Here is a 9,389-nt window from a genome sequence, read left to right on the forward strand (position 1 = left end):
CTCCATTGTGTTTGCCTCCTGTGGAACCATGGGGCACACTAGGACCCAGACTCTGATTCTTTGGGTTACTCTTTGAGAATCCTTAAGTGAAGCTGCTTCTGGCCAGGGGTGAATTATGTAGAGGCACCAACCACCATACTCCTTTCAGGCCACTCCTAGGGCTGAGTAGATAACTGTCTTGCAGTACGTCTGTAACTCATTGATCACAGGCCAAGTGAAGTATGTCATTTAAAAGACTGTATAGCTAAGCTTGTTAAAATGTGGGGGGGAAAATCATTCTTTATAATCCAACCCCTTACATTTGAAATGACTAGTTACAAATTATAAAACAAGTAGAAATATATAGACATAGAATATAAAATAGCTAAGAGTGAGTGGAGTATGATTAAGTCATGTATCGCCTCTACCTGGTTGTAATTTTTCTTAAATTTTAATAATCTTATACTAACTTTATTCATAGTCAGTGTCCAGATAGGAGATAAAATTCACACCAGTTATTTGAACAGATAATTTAACAAGAATTGTTAACTAGGTATGAAGTTAAGTAGGTGACTGAAAAACTGAAAAGAGAAATCTAAGGTGTGACAGAGGTAGCAACTGTTATTACCTTTAGGGCTGAAAAACAACTTAACAAAGGAATTAAAGGGAAAAAAATTACAAACTTGGAGGAGTGAGCCCACAGAGCTGAAACTCAGGTCTCTGAGAAGAAGACACTGCCTGGCTGCCGTTGGTGTCTCTGAGCTTAGATGGGGTGCTCCATGGGACCCAGCAGTCTGGGGCCCAGACCTCTGCAGCAGGAACACTGGCTGGCTGATGTCAATGAAAACTACAAAACTTCAGAAAAACTGCGAACTGGATTCAGCTGCTGCTACCAGGTTAAAGAAGCATAGCTGGAGTGAAGCACACTGGAACCAAAACACCACAGGAAGCAGTCATGAGGTAGACAGGAAGGAACAAGTCTCTTGTCCTTCCTCAGCCTTGTGGTCTCCATCTGATGCCCCCAATTAGCAGAGCTTAACAGAGCCAGCTGGCAAGGCAAAGAAATGTGGTTTTCATACTCCAGCTCCAGCATGAAAGAAAAGTACAAAAGGGTGAATTTGGAGCTGAGAAAATAATTCAATAACTGGCACTTGGCTGATGTAGAAATTGATACCAGAAGTGGAATTTATCTTCCATCCGCTGGTTTTGCATATATTTCATGAAGACAGTTAAAGACCTCGCTCCTTTTGCTCCCCAGATCCAATCAGCATAATGTCATCAATGTACTGGACCAAATTAATGCTGATTGGAAGGTGAAGATGCTCAGTATCTCTGTGGACTATATTATGGCAGAGAGCAGGAAAATTGATGTAGCCATGGGGCAAGACTGTGAAGTTATATTGTTGGCCCTGCCAAGTAAAAGCAAATTGCTTCTGGTGTTTCTTGCCAATTTGTATGGAGAAATAAGCATTTGCTGGATCACTAGCTGCATACCAAGTGGCACTGGCTGTGTTGATTTGCTCCAGTGAAGTAGTTACTACATATGGAAGAGCAGCTGCAATTAGAGGCATCACCTGATTAAATTTATAATCACCCACACTCATTCTCCAAGATCCATCTGCCTTCTTCACAGGCCTAACAGGTAAATTAAATTGGCGTGAGATAGATTTCATCACTCCTGCTTCCTTTAACCTTTATTGGTGTCACTAATCTCTGTAATCCCCCATTCTGCCATCCCAAGGAAGCAATAATTTTTGTTTACTCTTCTGGTGTATGGGGGAGGTGGGAGGGGGGTTCCCAAGGGCTTCAGCTTGGCTCTTCATTGTCCTTATTCCAGGATCAAAGAACCAATATGGAAATTCTGCCAGTTACCAGGTATCTATTCTAATTATACATCCAGGAGCTGGTGAAATCACCGCAGAGTGGTTCTATGGGTGATACAAACTTGAGTTAAGGGGACTTCCCTGGTGGCACAGTGGTTAAGAATCTGCCTGCCAATGCAGGGGACATTGGTTTGATCCCTGGTCCAGGAAGATCCCACATGCCGGGGAGCATCTAAGCCTGTGCACCACAACTACTGAAGCCGGCACACCTGGAGTCCATGCTCCGCAACGAGAAGCCTGCGCACCACAAGGAAGAGTAGCCCCCGCTCACAACTAGAGAAAACCCGTGCGCGGCGACGAAGACCCAACGCAGCCAAAAATAAATAAATAAATTTATTTAAAAAAGCAAAACACAAACCAGTTAAGACTCCATCTCTCACCTGTCCAATACAGGCCCCACTTAAACTGGTGGAATGCATTTGGGTCCCCAGAAATTAACACCAATTAATGCCAACGTTTAGAGTCCCTGAAATACCTGAATATTAATCTTTTTCCTCATTACACAGTCATTTTAGGAAATGGCCTGAGGTCTTTGTGAAGAAGACTTGGAGGAAGATTTTCAGTATATGCTATGGCAGTGCTGCAGAATCCTTCCTTAAGGGGATCCAGCCTGCCCTTTCAATTAAGAGGCTCAGCTCTGGAAACTGGGTTAGAGAAGTCAGAACTCTCCACTATGGTGACTAAAGTCATATTTTTGGCTACCATATATAGATTTTTAAATATTATGTGTAGATGATCAATACTTTATTAGGCTGCCCATCTATTTTAATCCTGGGACCACCATAATCATTTAGCTGAATGTCAGAAATAATCTGATTACCACTGTATCTCTACTTCTCTTTATGGTAAATGTGCCCGCCTTGTCTTTGGTAGATAAACACTGACATCTGGCTTCTGCTGCCTGAAATGGGTCATCCCATCATGCCTTGCCTACAGAAGAAAGCCAACATAGAGCTTTTCAAGGATACAAGTACTCCCACTCACTAATGTATTTTTCAATGCTTTAGTAAAGGGACACCCCCCAAGTTCTCTTGGAGAATATACTTGTGGGGAGTGGATATGCAAGTCAAAATGTGATAAATCTACTCCAACATTCCCATATCCCTAAGACTTTGGATTCCTCTTACATTATCCAGGGAAGTTCCAGTATCTCCACTTAATTAAACATAGGCCACTATGGAGTCCAAGTTTCAGTGAACTTACCAAGTAAATAGTGAGTGTCACTTCCAGCTGTAGGTGCTAATACATTAAATCCTTAATTTCTGATACGGGTACCCATATCAATAAATTCCAGCCAACCCAGTATTATATTTTGTGCTCCTTCCTTTAACTCCCTTATAATATACTCATGTATGTTCCCTGGGCTTCTGCCACTAAACAAGAAAATAATGAAAATATTTTGCCATAAAACCTATTTCCACTTGGTTAGACTTTGTATTTGCCCTGCTGGAGCATTTTAATATCTGATTTTAGCTTTTTTCGCAATGGGTTTGCCACCAGGACACAGGTGTCATGAAAACCACCGCTAAATCTAAGCCACAATGGGAAAGGAGAAGCCTCACATCAACATCACTGTGGACATGTAGATCTGGGCAAGTCTACCACTACTGGCCATCTGATCTATAAATGTGGTGGGATCAACAAAAGAACCATCAAAAAGTTCAAGAAGGAGGCTGCTGAGATGGGAAAGGGCTCCTTCAAGTATGCCTGGATCTTGGACAAACTGAAAGCTGAATGTGAGTATGCTATCAACATTGATATCTCCCTGTGGAAATTCGAGACCAGCAAGTACTATGTGACCATAATTGATGCCCCAGGACACAGAGACTTTGTTAAAGGCATGATTACAGGTGCATCTCAGGCTGATTGTGCTGTTCTGATTGATGCTGCCGGCACTGGTGAATTTGAAGCCAGTATCTCCAAGAATGGGCAGACCCGTGAGTATGCTCTTCTGGCTTATACTCTGGCTGTGAAAGAACTAATTGCTGGCATTAACAAAATGCATTCCACTAAGCCACTGTATAGCCAGAAGAGCTGAAAGGAAATTGTTAAGGAAGTCAGCATCTACATTCAGAAAATTGGCTACCACCCCAACACAGTAGCATTGGTGCCAGTTTCTGGGTGGAATGGTGGCACCATGCTGGAGCCAAGTGCTAACCTGCTTTGGTTCAAGGGATAGAAAGTCACCCATAAAAATGACAATGCCAGTGGAACCATGCTGCTTGAAGCTCTGGATTGCATCCTGCCACCAGCATGTCCAACTGACAAGCCCCTCCAGTATGTCTACAAAATTGGTGGTATTGGTATTGTCCCTGTGGGTCGAGTGGAGACTGGTGTTCTCAAATCGGGCATGGTGGTCACCTTTGCTCCAGTCAACGTTAAAACTGAAGTGAAATCTATTGAAATGCACCATGAAGCTTTGAGTGAAGCCGTTCCTGGGGTCAGTATGGGCTTCAGTGTCAAGAACATGTCTGTCAGAGATGTTTGTCGTGGCAGTGTGGCTGATGACAGCAAAAATGACCCACTGATGGAATCAGTGGGCTTCACAGCTCAGGTGATTATCTTGAACCAACCAGGCCAAATCAGTGCTGAATATGCACCTGTGCTGGATTGTCACACAGCTCACATTGCTTGCAAGTTTTCTGAGCTGAAGAAGATTGATCATCGTTCCGGGAAAAAGCTGGAAGGTGGGCCCAGATTCTTGAAATCCGGTGATGCTGCCATCATTCATATAGTTCCTGGCAAGCCCGTGTGTGTTGAGAGCTTCTCTGACTATCCTCCTCTGGGTCATTTTGCTATTTGCGACATGAGACAGACGATTGCTGTGGGTGTCATCAAAGTAGTGGACAAAAAAAAAAAAGTGGGCAAGAAGGCAGCTGCAGCTGGCAAGGTTATCAGGTCTGCCCAGAAAGCTCAGAAGGCTACATGAATGTTATCTCCAATACCTGCCACCCCAGTCTTAATCAGTGGTGGAAGAACGGTCTTAGGACTGTTCGCTTCAGTTGGCCATTTAATAGTAAAAGACTGCATCACAAAACCTCCAGAAGGAAAGGAGAATATTTCGTCAAACATTTGTTTTATGTGTGGCAGTTTTTCCTTTATTATATTTTATTTTTCATTTTTTAATTTTTATTGGAGTATAGTTCATTTACAATGTTGTGTTAGTTTCAGGTGTACAGCACAGTGAATCAGTTATACATATACCTATATCCACTCTTTTTTTTTTTAGATTCTTTTCCCATGTAGGCCATTACAGAATATTGAGTAGAGTTCTCTGTGCTATACAAAAGGTTCTTATTAGTTATCAGTTTTATATATAGTAGGTGTATATGTCAATCCCAATCTCCCAATTTATCCCTCCCCACCCCCATTCCCTGGTAACCATAAGTTTGTTTTCTACATCTGTGACTCTACTTCTGTTTTGTAAACAAGTTCATTTGTACCCTTTTTTTAGATTCCACATATAAGTGATATCATATGATATTTGTCTTTCTGTGTCTGACTTCACTCAGTATGGCAATCTCTATGTCCATCCATGTTGCTGCAAATGGCATTACTTTGTTCTTTTTTATAGCTGAGTAATATTCCATTGTATATATGTACCACATCGTCTTTATCCATTCCTCTGTTGATAGACATTTAGTTGCTTCCTCATCCTGGCTATCGTAAATAGCACTGCAATGAACATTGGGGTGCATGTATCTTTTTGAATTATTATTTTCTCCAGGTATATGCCCAGGAGTGGGATTGCTGGGTTATGTGGTATGTGTGGCAGTTTTAAGTTAGCTTTTAAAATCAGTACTTTTTTTTTGTGGTACGCAGGCCTCTCCCGTCTCGGAGCACAGGCTCCGGACGCGCAGGCTCAGCGGCCATGGCTCATGGGCCCAGCCACTCCGCGGCATGTGGGATCTTCCCGGACCGGGGCACGAACCCGTGTCCCCTGCATCAGCAGGCAGACTCTCAACCACTGTGTCACCAGGGAAGCCCTAAAGTCAGTACTTTTTTATGGAAACAACTTGATAAAAAATCTGTCACAGAATTTTGAGACCCATTGAAACAAACTTTAATGAGAAAATAAAAAGACCTGATTTGAGTTACGAATCTATTATAAGTAAGAGGTGGTTGTGGTGAGTCTTGAGGAAAATGGGCATCCTCTTGCAAGGCAGTTGCCCCAGATGAGATTATTACAAAATTTTCAATTAAGAGGATAGTCTTCACAAATACAAGAGGATAAACTGCTTTCACTGTCAAAAAAGGCTCAAAGTGACTCAGAAGTTTGAGATTATCAGTCTCCTAGTCCAACTAAATGTCCCCATTCCAAATTTCAGGGTACTCCTTCCCAATCAATCCCTCAATTTTGACATGAATAACTTGGCTGGAATTTGAATTCAATTAATATTGTAATTCTGCAACCCATAATTCTTGATTAATTGACTCTTTTATCATTAAACAATGACTTCCTTTGTCTCTTATTATAGTTTTTGGCTTAAAGTCTGTTTTGTCTGACGTAAGTATAGCTATATCTGCTCTCTTTCGGTTTTCACTTGCCTGGAATATCTTTCTCCATCCCTTCACTTTGAGCCTGTGTGTATCCTTAAAGCTGATGTGAGTCTCTTATAAGCAGCATATAGTTGGGTCTTGGTTTTTTATCCATCCAGCCACTCTATGCATTTAGATGGAGAATTTAATCCATTTTATTGATAGGTGAGAACTTTTATTAATCAACATCTACTTAAATGTCATCTTATTGTTTTCTGGCTGTTTTGTAATTCCTTTGTTTCTTTCTTCCTGTCTTACTGCCTTCCTTTGTGAATTGATGATTTTCTGCAGTGGTATGCTTTGATTCCATTCTCTTTATCTTTTGTGCATCTACTATAGGTTATTGCTTTGTGGTTACCATGAGGCTTACATAAAACACCTTATAGAGACAATGGTTTATTTTAAACTGATGACAACTTAATTTCGATCACATACAAAAACTACCTTTTTATATCCTCCCCCATCTTATATTTTTGATGCCACAGTTTACATCTTTCTATATTGGATATCCAATAGCAAATTATTGTTTGCAAAGCTATAGTTATTTTTAATACTTGTGTCCTTTAACCTTTATTCTAGAGGTAAGTGATTAACACACCACTATATTACAGTATTGGAATATTCCAAATCTGACTGTATAGTTATACTTACCAGTGTGTTTTCATGTTACTAATTAGTGTCCTTTCATTTCAGCTTGAAAAACACCTTTTAGCATTTCTTGTAAGACAGTTCTGGTGGGGGTGAGCTCCCCTCAGCTTTTATTTTTCTGGGAAAGATTTTCTCTCTCTTTCATTTCTTTTTATTTATTTATTTAAATTTTTAAAAGATTTTTCTGATGTGGACCACTTTTTTTAAAGTCTTTATTGAATTTGTTACAATATTCCTTCTGTTTTATGTTTTGGTTTTTTGGCCACGAGACATGTGGGATCTTAGCTCCCCGACCAGGGATTGAACCCGCACCCCCCTGCATTGGAAGGCAAAGTCCTAACCACTGAACCACCAGGGAAGTCCCTCTCTCTTTCATTTCTGAGGATAACTTTGCCAGATAGAATATTCTTGGTTGACAGGTTTGTTTTTTTTTTTTTTCCTTTCAGCACTTTGAATATGTCATCCTACTCTCTCCTGGCCTGTAAGGTTTCTGCTGAGAAATCCTCTGATAGTCTTATGAGGTTCCTTTGTAAGTGGCAAACTTCTTTTCTATTGCTTCTTTCAAGATTTTCTCTTTGTCTTTGATTTTGAGAATTTTATTACAATGTGTCTTGGAGAAGATCTCTTTGAGTTGAATTTGTTTGCAGACCTATGAGCTTCATGAACTTGGATGTTCAGATTTCTCTTCAGATTTGTGAAGTTCTCAGACATTATTTGTGGGGGGGGCTGTTAAGGATTCTACATATTAATTTGTGGGGGCATGGTGGAGGTTGCACATACAAACATTTAGTATATAATAAGAAGAAAGTTAATGGACCAGGAAGGAGACTTGAAGATGGAAGTATGAGATTTTCTAATCACTTGGAGAAGTTGAGACAACAGCAGTTAATTGGAGAGGTCAAACTTACACCACTGTATTTTTATGGCAGGCTGGTGGTATAGGTCAGACATTATTTTTCAAAAAGTTTTCTGCCCCTTTCTCCCCTTCCTTAGACTCTCATATTGTATAGATTGTTTCTCTTAATGGTGTCCCATAAGTCCCATAGGCTTTCTTCATTCCCCTTCATTTTTTTCTTTTTTTCTCCACCAGCTGAATATTTTCAAATGATCTGTGTTTGAGTTTACCGATTCTTTCTTCTGCTTGGTTTAGTCTTGTATTGAATCTCTCTACTGAATTATTCATTTCAGTCATTGTATTCTTAAGCTCCAAAATTTCTGTTTGGTTCTCTTTTTTTGTTTTCTCTTTGTGGAACTTATCGTTTCATTCTTGTATCATTTCCCTTATTTCATTAAATTGTTTACCTGTGTTCTCTTGTAGCTCTCTGAGCATCTTTAGAACAATTTTTTTGAATTCTTTATCAAGCAGTTTGTGAGTCTCCACTTCCCATTACTGGAAGTTTACTGTGTTCCTTTGGTAGTGTCATGTTTCTCCAATGTTTTGTGATCCCTGTAGTTTTTGTAGGTGTCTGTGCATTTGAAGAAGCAGTTACCTCTTTCAGACTTTATGGACTGACTTCGGTATGGAAAGACTTTCATCTGCAGGCAGGCACGTGCTGGAACATGCTGTGACCCTAGGTCTAGTGGTGCAGGGTGCAAAGTGTGAGGGCATGTAACATCTCTGAATGATGGGGAGGGACGTGATGTCTTGTTGGCTCAGCAGCTGGGGTCCATGATGTCAACAACTGCATAATCTTTGGTGAGAGCTGTAGGCAGTCCACAGTGGCTTCAAGGGCTGTTGGAGTCTTTAACAGTACCTCCAGTCCAGTGGCTAGGGATCAGGCCAGGCAGTGGTGGTGTCCGGAGCCAGTGGTATGCACAGGCTTGGCTGCAGGGCTAGTTGTGGGGACTGGCTGCAGGGGCACAGTGGCAGGGGCTGGGGCCAACTGGGAGTGCACAAGCAGCTGCAACGGCCCTGGCTGTCAGTGTGTCCTTGAGTGACAATGGGGCTAGCTGAAGGCACATGCTGGGCAGTGGTGGCCAGTGAGGGGAGTTGAGGCTGGTGTCTTGCAGGTACACAACTGTAAGGTTAACTGCAGGTAAGCAGAGCCATGCAAGCCAGTGACAGGTGTCCACATGGAATCCAGGCCCTCCAGCAGCTATGGGGGCCTTGGCTGTTGGTGTACATGTGTGGGGCCATAGGGGCTTGCTGTGGGCATGTGTGTGGCTGTAGCAGCTGGTAGTGGGAGTCAGGCCAGCAGTGTGCAAGTGCACAGCTGCAGGAGTCTCCTGCCATTCTCAGAAGTTATCAGTATCTTTCACTGGCTCTTCTTTCTTAGCCCTACTTTTAAGTGTTCATCAACAAGGGTTTATTTTCAGCCTTTTTTTTTTTTTTTTTTTTTT

General features: G+C 41.5%; 1 pseudogene; it reads left to right on the plus strand.

Annotated features, from left to right (window-relative positions):
• Positions 1 to 3,403: 3,403 nt before the first annotated feature.
• Positions 3,404 to 4,791, plus strand: LOC103069635 (elongation factor 1-alpha 1 pseudogene; annotated as a pseudogene).
• The last annotated feature ends 4,598 nt before the right edge of the window (positions 4,792 to 9,389 follow it).

This window comes from Lipotes vexillifer, unplaced genomic scaffold, assembly GCF_000442215.2.
Source record: "Lipotes vexillifer unplaced genomic scaffold, Lipotes_vexillifer_v1.1 scaffold216, whole genome shotgun sequence".
In the NCBI taxonomy this organism is placed as follows: Eukaryota; Metazoa; Chordata; class Mammalia; order Artiodactyla; family Lipotidae; genus Lipotes; species Lipotes vexillifer.